Source organism: Eurosta solidaginis, chromosome X, assembly GCF_040869045.1.
Source record: "Eurosta solidaginis isolate ZX-2024a chromosome X, ASM4086904v1, whole genome shotgun sequence".
Taxonomy (NCBI): domain Eukaryota; kingdom Metazoa; phylum Arthropoda; class Insecta; order Diptera; family Tephritidae; genus Eurosta; species Eurosta solidaginis.
In genome coordinates, this window is record NC_090324.1 from 194,896,576 (window position 1) to 194,912,888 (window position 16,313).

Here is a 16,313-nt window from a genome sequence, read left to right on the forward strand (position 1 = left end):
GCCAATTTCTTGTGGTTGTTGTTGAGGTGTGCGCATGCAACAAATTAAATACAATGTAGTGTTTGTGGGTGTTTGTAGTGCTTGTTGTTGGGCGGTGTATCGCCAATAAAAAATAGGCAATGGCTGTGGTTGTTGCTGGTGTTGTTGTTGGGAGTTTTGCCGTCGACTGAGAGGCCAAAAGGGTAGTGTTGTTGTAGTTGTTGTTGTGGTGACAATATATTGCCGATACCAAAACGTGTGGGCGCAGGTGGGAGTTGTTATTGCCAGTGGAAAAGGTGTCGCAGTTGTTGTTGGCGTTGCGCCGCTGATGACCAAATAAGCGTTGCTGGTGGAAGCAAATGGTGTTACGTTGAAAAGAAATGCGTGTTGCGTTGTTGAGCGTTATGCCACCAATACAAAGCAAAATTCTGTTGTGGTTGTTGGGGCCGTATATTGCCAATAAAAAAAGTGCTGTAGTGGTTTATGTTGTGGAGTGCGCTACCAATTAAAACATAGTGTAGTGCGTGGTTGTTGTTGTTGCCGAGCGGTATGTAGTTAAAATTGACGTGCCCAGTGGTGCTTTCCAAAAGTGCCCTAGTAATATACAAAATCCGCGAAGCACACCTATTGAAATAATCCGTAGGCACAAAGTCTATGGGCCTCGGTATCCCTGTGTCAATTTGCGTGAAAAGTGAGCCAGCAATCTGGTTTTCCAGAGCCCTGGCACGACTCCTTGTAACACGCCTATTGGAATCTAAAATTCCCAATCCCCCAAAAGGTCTTTCCTCCGTATATTTTTCCCGGTCTTGGTCAGACATTCACTGTCTGCAGCGGCCAAAACTTTTAATCCAAAAACCCAAAAAAAACGCAGGAACAATCGACTAAATATATATAATACCCCCAAGGAAACGCTATCCCGACCGCAACCCAAATGGAAAAACAAAAAAAAAAATTATGCGAAAAAGAAAAAAACATGAGATGCAAGGAAAATATTCCGGTAAGAACAATCTGTTTGTATTTGCAGATCCAATAAATAATAAAAAAAATAAATAATATAAGATAATAGGTCCAAATTCACCCAAAACCCAATAAAAAAAAAATATATATATAAATAAAGGGTATTAAATAACGGATATAAAAATTACAATATATGTATGTATATAAAAATTCAATTCAATTATTAAGTGATAGGTTTGTGTGTATGTATGTATGTGTATGGTAATTCAAGTGATTTGTGGGTTTGTGCGTATGAGAAAAAAAAACTTATACGCTAGTATCAAAAACAAAAATGCTTAAGTATATAAAAAAAAATATATATTAAAACTGAAGTTAAATTCAGGGGCTATGTGCGTGTGTGTGTGAGAATTAAAACAAGGTTTGTTTAGGTGTAAAGTATTATGTATATGCTAATCGAAACATAGAAACTTAGGACTTGCAAACGGGAGAATTCAAATTATATGTTGGCTTGCGTGTGTATGCGTCGCAAGACAAACCTAGTGATCTAGGTTTCACGATTTAAGGGTCTGACCCAGAATCAAAAAAAAACCTCAGGGATAGAACTGAAAACAAAATTAAACTAAAACTAAAACCAATCTCGAACACTATGTTTGTGTGGGTGAGCTAGGTAAATGTAAATTTTCAAAAAAAAAAAAAACGCAAGATGTTTGGAAATAATCCTCCTAAGAAATATTCAGTAAAAAAAAATTTTTAATAATCTCGAAACTTCAAGAATATCAAATTTTGAATTTGAAATCAAAAGTTACCAAATGAAATTTAATGTATTAGTATTGGTGTCTGTGGTGCTGCCTTGGCGAAGGTTCAGCGAAGGTGGTTAGTTCGTCTCTATGTATTTGAAGTCTGGTCAATCGTGCTGTCCGTGGAAGTGTGGCACTTCACGTTCAAGAACTTATTCCTATGTGTGGATGCCACTCCTCCTACTCCTAAATATCGTGGCGACGACTGTAAACCTCACTTACCGGCAGTGCTGGACTCCCGGTAAGGTAGCTTGAACAGCTCGCCACGATCTCCTACCTAAGTCCGTCGCTAGCTAAGTGCCATACCAGTTACCACTTTGTCGAGCTGTTAAAGTTCAACAAAGGAACCCTGACATGGACACTCAGCTAATCCCTATCCTCTGGTCATGATGACACTTGTCGATCAGGTGAACCCACTCGGCGTTGCCATCATGACTGTCCCTGTCCTAAGTCGGAAGACGGAAATAGGGATGGGGCTTGGAAGGGTAAGAAGGTCTGAAGAACAAAATTTGGGAAATTTAAGGAAGGAAAGGTAGAAAAAAAATAGATTAAGAAATTCAAAAATTAAAAGTACGGATTAAAATTAAAAAAAATATTGGGAAATTTAAAGTAAGAGGTAGTCAATTAGCGTGGAAATGAAAAATTGATCCGGCTATAAACGTTGAGAATACAAAAGCTAAGAACTGAAAGAAAATTTTTGGAACTAAAAGGAATTAAGGCGGATTTGTGTAGATCAAAACAAAACTGAAAGAAATTAACTAAATGGAAAGGCAAAAAAAAAACTAAAAAGATTACCGGGCTATCATCGTTGGGCGCCATTGTTACGTGGCTGACTGTTTGGGTGGTGAGGAGCGGCGGCAAGCAGGTATGCTTGCGGGCCCAGGCTAGCTCGTCGTCTTGGGCTGGGCATTTCACCACCGTCCTCACCCACAGCCACATGAACAAAAAGGGTTCATACCTGCATGTATATATAAAGGAGAGAAAAGCTGAAACAAATAGAAATACACGTGAGGGACAAAGTTAGAAGGGGAAAGCATAAGGGGTAGAAACAGATGAAGGCCTGTCCTGTCAGGTGGAGTCTACCCTCCCTCTGCAGTGCAACTTGCACTGGACCGTGGGCACTGTGCTGACTCCTGGTTTACCTTACAGTGCCCCCAAACCTGACACTGGTTTGTCCCCTGTCACTCAGTCATTTTCCCTAAACACTCACCTTCACCTAACCTTTCCGCGCACAAGCGCAGCACCAACACCGACTTAAAACTTTAGCCCTGCATTATGAAAACATCTAAAATTTTTCATTCAAACATAATTCTTATAATTTATTTACAAAGTTTAGGCTTACAAATTACCAACTAACACCCTGCTAATGGTTCAGTAATTCAAAAAAAAACTCTTAAACTCCGAGTTTAATATACAATCCTTTGACAAGGATTTCCAACAATTTACTAGAAGTAACAATAAAAAAATTGTTCAAACTTAATGCTAATTTTTATTACTAATGAATATTAAAAATTCATGAGAGTGCAAGAGGAACTAGATACATTTCAAATTCAATTCAATAAGAAAAATACCTACGACTAATAGACAAAGTTTCTGGCCTAAAATAAAAAAATTTAAACTTTTAGGGCCACCCTAATGCGATATTATTAATAGGAGCTAATCCTAAATTCTAAAGATACAAATTCAAATAAAATAAAATAAGAGGGCGAACAAAAAAAATTCAAATACCCTAGTCCCTGACCTACCGCAACCGCTCAAATAAACATAAGATCAATTATGTACACAGCAAAAGTAGGTCAACAAGGAAAAGAATTTATGTGTATATGAAAACAAATGGTATGTATGTAAGTACAAATGTACGTTTGTGACGCTTTTCATGCATGCACATATGTTCGTTGCAATCTGTTTTTATTTTTCTGCTTTGCTAATTCTTGTTCTATTTTTGCAAGAGCAGGAATCTGTACTAACACATGTACATACAACTAAACAGGTGTATATTGATAAATTTTTATATTTCACTCAAAACACTCACCAAGTTACTCTCCTTATCCAACGGCGCCGCTGCAGTTGAGTAGCTTTGCTGAAAACGCTGAAAAGAGATACTCCTATCATGCATACAATTCTACATGCCACGCCCACGTTGGCCACCCGTACTCACTCAGCCAAGATCACTCGCTAGCAATCTTTTAGTAATGAGTGCTTTAGTAGTATCAAATCTACCAGCGTGAACATCAAGTGCGAGATAAAAAAAAATGTGTCCCTACCCAAACAAAAGGCCTTTGGTGCGGAAGGCACGCTAAAATTACTAGTCTCGGGTTTCTGAGGCTAAAAGAAGTTATATTGGGAATGATATTGCCAATACCCCTAAAGAGTAAGTGTAAAACAAAAATATCTAAAAAAAAAATATATATATAAAATGGCAAAAATTTTAAAGTTCCAATTTGGTGCTACCAGAGGTAGCAAAAACCATGTGTAAAAGAAAAATGTGTATATGATAGAAGACGGAGACATGAAAATACACGAAAAATTTAAATGTCAAACTGAAGTGGAAAAATTAAAGAAATGACGAGACGAAACGAAAAAAAAATTATGGAGGCAAAAGTGCCACCATTAACTCCTGAAATATGGAGTTAAAGTAACACTCAGACGTTATATGCGCGAAAAGGAAATGCTTGACCCCGGAGATATGATGCCCCTTTTGCCCGTTCCCTGTAAAAATTATGACCCTTATACCAATATTTAAATAAATTTAATAATATATCCAAAATATACGAATTTCAAAATACAGCTAGATGTGTTGTCTGCAAAGCTCATCCCTCCGCCGGTGTTTGTTGTTGTGTTTTTTTTTCTTTGTTGTGTGTGGTGTAGTGGCTGTTGTTGTTGCGGCCCAGTGCCGCCGGTGAAAATTGCGATACTTACAGTTGCCAATTTCTTGTGGTTGTTGTTGAGGTGTGCGCATGCAACAAATTAAATACAATGTAGTGTTTGTGGGTGTTTGTAGTACTTGTTGTTGGGCGGTGTATCGCCAATAAAAAATAGGCAATGGCTGTGGTTGTTGCTGGTGTTGTTGTTGGGAGTTTTGCCGTCGACTGAGAGGCCAAAAGGGTAGTGTTGTTGTAGTTGTTGTTGTGGTGACAATATATTGCCGATACCAAAACGTGTGGGCGCAGGTGGGAGTTGTTATTGCCAGTGGAAAAGGTGTCGCAGTTGTTGTTGGCGTTGCGCCGCTGATGACCAAATAAGCGTTGCTGGTGGAAGCAAATGGTGTTACGTTGAAAAGAAATGCGTGTTGCGTTGTTGAGCGTTATGCCACCAATACAAAGCAAAATTCTGTTGTGGTTGTTGGGGCCGTATATTGCCAATAAAAAAAGTGCTGTAGTGGTTTATGTTGTGGAGTGCGCTACCAATTAAAACATAGTGTAGTGCGTGGTTGTTGTTGTTGCCGAGCGGTATGTAGTTAAAATTGACGTGCCCAGTGGTGCTTTCCAAAAGTGCCCTAGTAATATACAAAAAACGGTCTTCTCCAAGAATTCCTAGTGTGCAAAACTGGTGATGTTGAACCTATATCTTTGTCTGCATTATTAATATACACACTGACACACATATGTCTGTATGTGGGCGTGTATACATGCATGCAAGTTTGCTCTTGGCTTGCTTGGAAAATTGGCTATATAGCAGCCAGCTTCCCAGTGCGCATGCCAAGTTGGAGGAAAATAAAAAAGAAATCCAAGGGCAATTAAATCCATCAGACTTACCTGGTTTTAGCAGTGGCGATAGCTTTTGTGGTCTAATTTATTTTTGCTGCAACGGTCAGGATCGGGAGCTAGCTGGCAAACCAGATTTGCCTGGTTCTAGCGGTCGCGAGACACTTTTCGCCGCGCACTACACAATTAAAAAGAAGCTACTTGGTTACAAAATTTAGCAAACCGGCTAGTACTTCGTTTTGAGGCGCGCACTAAAAACTTGGATTATTTAAAGATTTTAACAATTTTTTTTCTTTGTGTTAACCACTTTCCTTTACACTCACTGGCACCGATAAAATAATACTTTGGCCCGTTGCCTAACGTTGTGCCCTTTTATAACTACCGCCGTGGTAAGGAACGTTACCCAGAAACGGAAAATTTTTACCATTACATGTCAACCTTTCTTTTGGGCTTTCCCGTATTTTCCATCTATACAATCATGCACTCATACATTCATACGCTTACCGCTCCACACAACGAACACCTACACAGATACAATTGGTTCGTGCCTTGACCGCTCACACTGATGCATTCACACGCTCATAGCCTTGCACAAATACACCTCCTCGTACATAACACAGAACGAAACAAACACATAGGTGTATGGCATTCATCGATGCTGTTAAGTTATTAGCAGCATGGTGACATTTTATTTATTATCCCAGCATGATGCCAAGCGCAACATCTTACTTCCGCTGCAACATTGTGTTCATTATCGGTACAATGTTGTCAATGTTAATGTTATGTTGATGGCAACATTGCGGCTAAGGCACGGACCTGGACACAAAACACATAAACACATAGACGCATATACACTCTGCCACTCAGTTAGGCCAGTATGGAGACAGGCTGTCGTTACAAACATTAAGTCCAACGTGGATGTAAAGCTGCTCTCCACAACACAGCATGCGTACACCAAAGGCAAGTCGGTAGACACCGCATTGCATAGGGCCGTAATAAGCATAGATAAATTCCTGGAATATAAGGGGTATGCTCTAAGAGTCTTCTTGGACATTGCCGGGGCTTTCAATAATGTTTCTAAATGGGCGATTGTGAATGGTCTTAATTACACTAAAGTACATCCCGCCTTAATCAGATGGATCAGCTGCATGTTAAATTGCAAGAAGACTACATCACAATGGGGATTGTACGAGGCCACGAAATCAGTGGACAGGGGCACGCCGCAGGGAGGGGTGCTATCGTCTCTGCTGTGGACGTCCAAATATGAGCTAAATCGGACCACAAATACGATTTTTGTTAATATATCGATCCTTGCGCCACCTAGCGGCGATTTTTTCATAGGTCGCTTTATATTCTTGTATGTATTATGTGTTCCAAATATGATCGGGTCACAAATACGATTTTTGTGAATATCTTGATCTTGAACCACCTAGCGGCGATTTTTTTCAATAGGTCGCTTTCTATTCTTGTATTTATTATATGTTCCAAACATGAGCCAAATCGGACCACAAATACGATTTTTGTGAATATCTCGATCGTTGCGCCACATAGCGGCGATTTTTTCTTATTAGTGCATTGTCATCGGGTTCTGAACTATATTCCAAGTTTCAACCTTGTAGTTTATCGGGAAGTTACTTAAATTTCAATTACAAAATTCGTGCCAGCCAGCCAACCAGCCTGTCAAGTCAAGCTAAATAAAACCGTTTAAAAACAACATAACTCAAAAAATTATAGGGGGTATGCAGACTATCGATGCTTACCATTAAGGGGGCCCTGAAAACAATCCCGACGGCTGCACTGTAAGCCATTTTGCACATTCCACCTGTAGACCTGGAAGCAAAGAACATAGCATTAACAACTGCAACCAGGCTCGGTGCCTTGGGGCAGCTTGAGCGCCGACCATATGGCCATAGTAGTATAGCGACATCAATCACAAGACTACCTGATTCCCTATCTGCGCTTCATGGGAGATATTAAGGCCACAATAGAGGTGGACGGTTGGCGCAAGGGTGCGCAAATGGCGGACGAGGCGATACATGTGTATACATATGGTTCCAAAGTAGTGGAAGGAGTAGGGTCTGCAGTATACTGTGGTGATCGGGAAATAAGCAGATCCTACAGGCTTCCGGATTACTGTAGCGTTTTCCAAGCGGAAATAGTAGCCGTAACCAAAGCAGTAGAAACACTGGGAGAGAATAGCTTAAGATGCAACTGTGTTAACTTTTTTATTGACAGTCAAGCAGCAATTAAAGTAATACTCTCGCATAGCACAGCATCTAAATGCGTATTAGAGTGTAAGCAGTCTCTGGAGAGAATCGGGACAGGGAGAAGCATACATCTATATTCGGTCCCAGGGCATATGGGAATAGATGGGACTGAAAAAGCGGACGAACTAGCTAAAAAGGGCGCATCCCTAGAAGTTTGCTCCGTAGACGTCCCAATTAGACTGGGCGAGATTAAGCGAAGGCGAGAGGTGCACCTGATCGACCAAGCGGGAAAGGCATGGGTTCAAGCGCGGGGCTGTAAAGTGTCGAAGATTATGTGTAGGTCTTACAACCTTAGACTAACAAAGTTGCTTCTATCATTAAAAAGAGAGGACTGTATACTCATGACGGGTATTCTGACTGGACACTGCCTTCTGACGTCACATGCAATTAAATTAGGCTTGGTCAGTGATAGGAGATGTAGGAAGTGCGGGTTGGAGGAGGAAACGATCGAGCACGTTCTGTGTTAGTGCCGTGCACTTGCCAGGCTAAGACTCCAGCCATTAGGAGTGATACAGCTGTCAGATCTAGAAGCAGCAAGTGTCTTAAGTTCTAGGAAGCTTCTAGCATTTGCCAAGAGGACGGAATTATTTTATAACATAGGTCCTGGTTTTTGATAGGGTTTTTCAGTTTAGTCGTTAAAACAAACTTCTGGTAGCACTACGGTCTATATCAGTCTATGTGAGGTCCTCATGAACCGGCCAGTTCAACCTAACCTAACCTAACCCCCAGAAGCGTGCTATTAAGAAATTTAGTGTCGCGATATTGGTATAAAATTACGTGAAAAGTTTTCCCCGGCTTAGCGCAACACACTGAGCAAGTGTGTCGTAAATGTACGGGTTCAGGGGAGATTATGGGATAGATGTTGCTGTTGTGTTATCTGTGTTTCACCGCAATCAATATGCCCGAACACTCGCAAATTTTCATCCAAGACCTCTAATGGGAGTGAAACCAAACTTGCCTTTTCAATTGGTTTGGATCATCAGGAGGCTACTTGGGGCACTGGTTTTTAACAAATGCCAAAATTAATGGCAAATGTGCCAAAAACACTTTATGACTCAGTATCCGTAATGCGAAGGCGGAAAATAAAAATTTTACTTCTATCAACAGCTTAAAAAAAGTTGAAAACTTTCATTCGTTATAATTTTGATGCTTTTTTTTTGCAAAATTGTGTTGTGCACTGAACTACTTTAGATTTCGGAGCCGACTTTTACTCTGGATGCAATTGAAAATAAGTCTGGACTATGCATAAGCAAGAGTTCACCTATAACAGCATCCAGTGCGTAGTTGTACCAATTGACTCCCTAGTTAGTCTGCTCTTCTCTGCTGCAAGAGATGGATAATAATTATTGTGCTTGATCAAGAAATTGTTTGTTGGGGTGCACCGAATTGTGCGAATTCAGCAAAAAAGTTTGTTCAGCATTTCATTATGCTGCTTTATGTAGACAATTTTTGCTATACTATGTAAAAGATGTTTAGGTGCCATAAGGTGCCATCCCGTGGCACCTCTGAGTACAGTTTTGCAGCCTTTTACAGTGTTGTTTTAATTAGTCAGACCGCACACTGTGACGGACTTTTCCTTTGGCTTTGCCGGGGTTAGCTTCAGTCCATCCAGGGTTTCTGAAAGAGAAATTCCTACCGGTCCTTCTAAAAGAATAACCCTGTTTAGTTCTTATAAAACGTTATAAAAGCATTTATTTAATAAACATTCTATTTCTACTCCTAGCTGATTCCCTTGCTTTGTAAGAGGCGACTGAAGTAATAAAGCCCTCGGCCAACCTCTGCGGTCGAATGGAGTAATAAAGCCTCCAGACGAGTATACTTTTAGTACAAATGAAGTGAAAAACCTTCAGGTGTACTCTTGGTCGGTAGTGATAAAACCTACCGACTCGTATGCCTGTCTCCTCATCTCTGAATTTTAATGCGAACTCGTCGCCCTTATATACTAATTTTTGCAAGCAGGCAAACTGTAATTTTATAATAACAACTTCTAACTAATAGTATTAACAATATAAAACAACTGTTATTCCGGTGAATATTTCCTTCCCATGAATTTCCATCCACCATAATGCTCCTTATTGAATACAATGCCTTTGTACTTGATCATACCGTACTTTCCAGCCTTGCTATAACTATTGTGTGTTTGTATATTTGTTTGTGATCACCTGATTCTAATGTTGTGTTTTGCTTTGCCCAATGCTTCTGCCTTCTGTAGTATGGCGTGCGTTGGTGTGTTGTATGCTAGTGCGTAAATATTTATAGCGAAATTTCAATTAGTAGCGGCGCTTATTTTGACGACTTGCTGCTGATCTCCGTTCACTTAAGTTATTATGTATGTTGTATTTGTAGCTGGGTGTATTGGATTTTGAGTGTGCAAAGGGTTGATTGACCGCTGCATTTTTATGTTTTGTGCGTATCTACCTCCCTTCCAAATATTCAATGCGTGTTAGGGTGATCCTATATTTAAAATTTATGTTTACGAAAATGTAAATATTTGGCTTGCGTGCAAAAGTGCGCAAGTGTTATTTGTTATTTAATTTAATAATTACCAATTCAATGTACAACTGAATATATATATTTAGGGTATAATTCATAAGGGTATACATATGTATATTTCTGGTGCTTCATATACAATGTATAAGTGATAAATTCAAATATTATTATATATTTCAAGTTATTTCAAAATGTATGTTCTTTAGAAAAATGTATGGATATGTGTATGTTGTGAGGATACAAAGTCCTCGGCTTTGGGGTCCTCACACTCCCCCCTCACCTGCCGCAATGGGACCCACCGGCACCAGGTCAGTGCGCGTGATCCGTACGTGGAAGTGGTATTTGCCCATGCTGCTTCGTCGTCGCTGCCGTCTCTGGCCATCAGGCTCAATATTTCGCTGTTTTTTGTCGTTGAGGCCTTACGGCTTAATATTCTGCTATTGTCGTTGTGGTTGAGGCTGCCGTTGACCTCGCTGGCCTTACGGCTTAATTTTTCGCTGTCGTCGTTGGTTGGTGGCGTTTCGCTGCCCTTCCCGTCGGCGGTATGTGTGATGCCAGTCTATAAAATAAATGAAAAACTGGTGGATTTTCCTTAGGGTGTTCCCACCATGTATGGTGGATTTTAAAAAAAAACGTGGTGTATCATGCGCATAGTTAAAGAGAATATTTATGGGATATTTATGTAATTGTGGTTAGAGTTTACCGAGCTTTTAGTGGTTGATTCGACTTCCGGGTACTTCTTGATATGAAATTTCTTCGTGTATGATTTGACACTGTCTCGGTTGGACGTGTCCGTTACTACCGATTTCATCCGGACTGAAGTAGAATCTTTCAAAATAGTCTGTAATTCCGCAGTTGTCTCGAGGTGTGTGTTCGTTTAAGGCTGCCATAGCGAACTGCCTTCCCAGGTGTAATCTTGATCCATGTGCCGGTTCTCTGGCGATCTGTAATTTGTTTTCTGGAAATATTCGTACCTGATTCTCCGCAATGTTTTGTACTTTACAGTCTCTGTATGCCATCAGCTGTTGACTTGTACCTTGGTTCTCTCTCGGTCTATTCGCTGACTCGTGTGAGCGTACCGAAAATGGCTACCTTGCTCTTCTTTCTCTGTTGTTGTACCTCGGGATTGTTGTTTGCTGTTCGATTTGACAATGTTGACGCGGTTTGATTTTCACTAGCGTCCTTATTGTATCTCTGTTTATGACTTTACCTCCTGGATTCCTTGTTGTCGGCGGCATCGGCTGCGTGGTATGCTTTCAGCTCACTTAGGTGGGCTGTACTCCTCCTTCCTCTGAAGACTTTGTCTAGCTCTACGATCACTGGGGACGCAAAGTTCGTTACCCGGTGAGGTCCACTGTACCTGGGCGCTAGTTTGGCTGCAAATTTATCCGCCGCTTTTGACAGCTGATGTTCCTTTACCAGCACTAGGTCGCCTATCGCCGGTCGCCATTGCCTTTGTCTTAAGTTGTAATACTTCGCTTGCTCTATAGATGCTCTCTCTTGCTTACGCCGTACCATCTCGAATATTTCTTTCATCCTTGTTGACTTCATTCCTGGGTTCGCTAATTTCTCACCTGTACCAAATATCTGCTCATCGTAAAGGCTGTTGGGCATTCTCGGTTCCCTCCCTTGAACTATGTATGCTGGACCTTAACCTGTCGATTCACATACACTTGTATTCAAAGCTCGAAGGACCAATGTCTTGGCCGGGCCACAGCTCAGGGATGGTGCCGGTCAAGATATAGTGTAGAAAAGAACAAGAAAAGTTGGTATTAGTATTAATAATCACAAATAGTCTTTATTGAAGATAAAGATTAAACACAAAAATTTATGTATATATATATATATTTGCAAGTTACCTTTTGGTTGAAGCTGGAAACTGCGGCGGGATACGTCCTTTCTCCTTGATGTGTGAAAACAAGTGAAGTAAAAAATGTATAACAGGTCAATACCGCTTGCCAGTCAAACTGTTTATTTATTCCAGCGATGTTCATTTTATGGTTAACATAAACAGTTTGACTGGCAAGCGGTATTGACCTGTTATATAGACGTGTCCCGCCGCAGTTTCCAGCTTCAACCAAAAGGTAACCTGCAAATATATATAAGTTATGTCACCTGTAATCCCAATACTAACTAATGGCGCACCCTTTACTCACGTTGCCAGGCATGTGATCATATTGTTCCACTTACTAACTTCGCTGACGCAGCACACGCGCAACCAACGATCAGGTCAGGTATCGAAATTATTGAAATCATGGGAAATGCAATATAAGCAATTCCTGTCTACACGCGCAAGCGTTCGACTTGCGAAATATGGGAACTGCAACCGCAGCATAAATAGTTAGCAGTAATAGCTTAGCTAATAAGTTAATTTGGATGTTTAGTTCAGTTAATTTTGGGACGTGCAAGTGGCACGTAATAAATTGTGATTAATTTAAATTGAAGTTGTTCGTGTTTTACTTTTAAATCAGTATCGGCGAACAGTGGGTTCGCCGCACCTTTAATTTTTTATATCTCTCAGGACACGAGAGATTAACTGGCGCCCGAGCAGTGCGGTGCAGGGTTCGCGTTCCAAGTGAAATTGTATTTAGTTATGCGTACAAAGGATAAAAAAACTCTTTTAGTGAAGATAAGAACCAAAAAATTTTTTTTTTATTGAAAAAAAAGATACAAGAATCAAAAAAAAAACCCTTGAAGTGAAGATACGAAACAAAGAATTTTTTTTTATTCAAGAAACCAAAAGAGATACAAGAATCAATTAAGAATCCTTACAGTGAAAATAAGAATCAGGAAAACAAAAAGGAGACAAGCATCAGCAAAACTTACCGAGCTTAAATGAAGTTGTGGTTGTAAGTAACAAATCGTAAGCCTCATTGTATATCTTCTCATTCCACCATGAATCCAGAAAAGATGAAAAACTCCTTAACGCAAATGAATGACGCCGTTAACGCCATTCTCGCCCAACTTAGAAGGTTCGAAGAGCATTAGATGTGTTCATTAGAGGCCTAAATGGTGACCTCCCCACTCGGCTACTAGTGCAAAACCCAAATCGTCGCCCGAGGCCTACTCGGCATGCCTCACGTTCATGAACGTCAACCGCAGGAACGCCATATATCGCCAGCACCGCCCAAATAGGTATTTCAACAACAACTCCCAATCGATATCCCCTCGGTATTATGTAAACCCAAATTATAATGACGCCGGTCAGGTTGGGGCAGCTTCAAATCAACCAGGAGCATTTACAAATTTCTCAGGTATACACCAAGGCCGGGCAGGACCAAACTGCAACTACCCGAACTCCGGTCAAACGAGAAATAGCAATCAGACTACGCAAAATTGGCGTAGCAACTCTACCCCTTCAGGATTTATAAGAACAAACCCTAGTCCTTCCCGCCAAACCAGAATATCTAAAATACCGGCCAAATACAGGACTTCAACAATTTAAAAAGGGGCACACGTTCGGGAAGGTTTTTATTCCAATCAGGCAGGGGGCCAAGCAAACAATAGAAGTTGTTTCACTTAATACCAGTGGATGAGGAAGCAGGAGAAGACACTACGATCGAACACGGTCAGGAGCAAGGCGATGGCGATCAACTAAATTTTACGGCAGGGGCCTCGTGTCTGGTATACCATACTTAGAGTATACCACTCCACATCAGGGAACTCTAGAATTCTTGGTATACATGGGGGATAACAAGAATTACATTAGCGAACGAGTTGCACAAAATTCCACAGCGGTGGAAAAACCATTCACAATCATTTCGGCGGGGGGGAATATTAAAATACATAGAAAAGTTCGTGGAAATTTTTTAACGTTTGTGGGAAAGGACATCCCCACTACATTCTTTAACCTTCCGGGGCTAAAGTCCTTTGATGGAATCCTTGGAGACGATACGCTGACAGAAGTCAGAGCAGTTCTTGAGGGGGAATTGAACATATTGATATTAAAACCAGATACAGTAATATCTCTTAAGCGCAAAACGGCACATGTTAATAGTATCTACACGGACCTCCCTATCGATCCTAACATTTCAGAGCCTACAAAAGAGGAACTCCGTAGAATCCTTAGCAAGCACGAAGAGATGTTTGGCCAAGTTGATAGGAGCATAAGAGGGCTCACCGCAATGCCACTGAAAATAGCAGATTTTAGAGCGGTATTATTTCCCGAGAATGCGTGCTCAAATTAGGAAATATGTACTGGCTTGTGAAACATGCAAGTTGAGTAAGTACGATAGACACCCTAATAAACCAGAGTTACAGGCTACATCAATCCCATCACAACCTTGCGAGATCCTTCACATAGATATTTTTGAAACAAAAAAATTTTGAGTTTTATTAACAAATTTTCAAAATTCGCAAAGCTTTTTCACGTTAGGAACAATAGAACTCTGCACCTTAAACACAAAATTGTGAAGCTTCTCCACTGTTTTACAACTCCAAAAATTTTAGTCAGTGATAATGAACGGGGATTGATTAACCCAATAATACAGAACTTATTAGAATTATTGGGAATTCAACTTTACCACAATCCATTTCAGAGAAGTGAGGTAAATGGCCAAATTGAGAGATTCCACTCCACGTTACTAGAAATTTATATATGCCTGAAGGCGGAAAACTCTGATCTCAGGACTAAGGACTCGTTAATATAGCAGTAGATCGCTATAATAATTCAGTTCACTCTGTAACGAACAGGAAACCTTCGGAAATATTTTTTAATCGCTCAGAAGCTTTTAACTATCAGGAACTCCTTAACAAAAGCAGGAAAATTAATAGATACATAAAAACACTATTAAAATAGAAACAGATGGATCAGGTTGAGAGACATAATAGGAGAAGGACCATACAGAAGCGTTATAACAATAATGATGTTATATTCCTTAAGGATAAGCAAATAAAGGGGAAACAAAAACAAATTTATAAAAAGGAAATAGTTTCCAAGGAGAACGAAGTTTCTGTAACCACACTTAGTGGGAAAAAAATTATAAAGCACATATAAAAAATGTAAAAAGAGGGGACAAACTACCCCACATAATAAAACAAACAAACATAAAAAAAACATGAAAAGAAATTATAAAAGATCTGGCACCAAGAGGGAGTTTATCTAACAAGAGCGGGCTTGTAAGTGGGACAAATCGTGCCTTAGTAGGCTCGCAGTGCCATCGAATTTGACAAATGGCTACACTACTTCCAAACGGGATTCTGGCGATCTCCCCATAGCTGGTTCGAGAAATGTTAACACCTCTGGTCCAGGAGAAAAAAGAAAAATTGAAGCTTATGCGCCTAATCCGCTAAGCAAATATTTATTTAATTATCTGCGCCTAATCCGTAGATGAAAAAAAAAAAAAAAATAAAGGAAAATTTGAGCTTATGCGCCTAATCCGCTAAGCAAATATTTATTTAATTCTCTGCGCCTAATCCGTAGAATGAAAAAAAAAAAAAAAAAAACAATGTTAAGCTTATGCGCTTAATCCGCTAAGCAAATATATGAAATTTTAATGCTCTGCGACTAATCCGTAGAAATAAAAAAAAAAAAAAATTAAGCTTATGCGCCTAATCCGCTAAGCCAATATATGAAATTATAATTCTCTGCGCCTAATCCGTAGATGAAAAAGAAAAAAAAGAAAAATTTGAGCTTATGCGCCTAATCCGCTAAGCAAATATTTATTTAATTCTCTGCGCCTAATCCGTAGATGAAAAAGAAAAAAAGAAAAATTTGAGCTTACGCCTAATCCGCTAAGCAAATATTTATTTAATTTTCTGCGCCTAATCCGTAGAATGAAAAAAAAAGAAAACAATTTTAAGCTTATGCGCTTAATCCAAATATATGAAATTTGAATACTCTGCGCCTAATCCGTAGAAAAAAAAAATAATAATAAAAAATTTAAGCTTATGCGCCTAATCCGCTATGCTAATATATGAAATTATAATACTCTGCGCCTAATCCGCAGAAGAAAAAAAAAAATAAATAAATTTAAGCTTATGCGCCTAATCAGCTAAGCAAATATACGAAATTTTAAAATTAATATATTTTGCGCCCAATCCGTGAAATAACTAAAAGAAAAAATTATAACACATGCGCCTAATCCGCAAAGTAAAACAAAACTAAAAAACCAACAAAG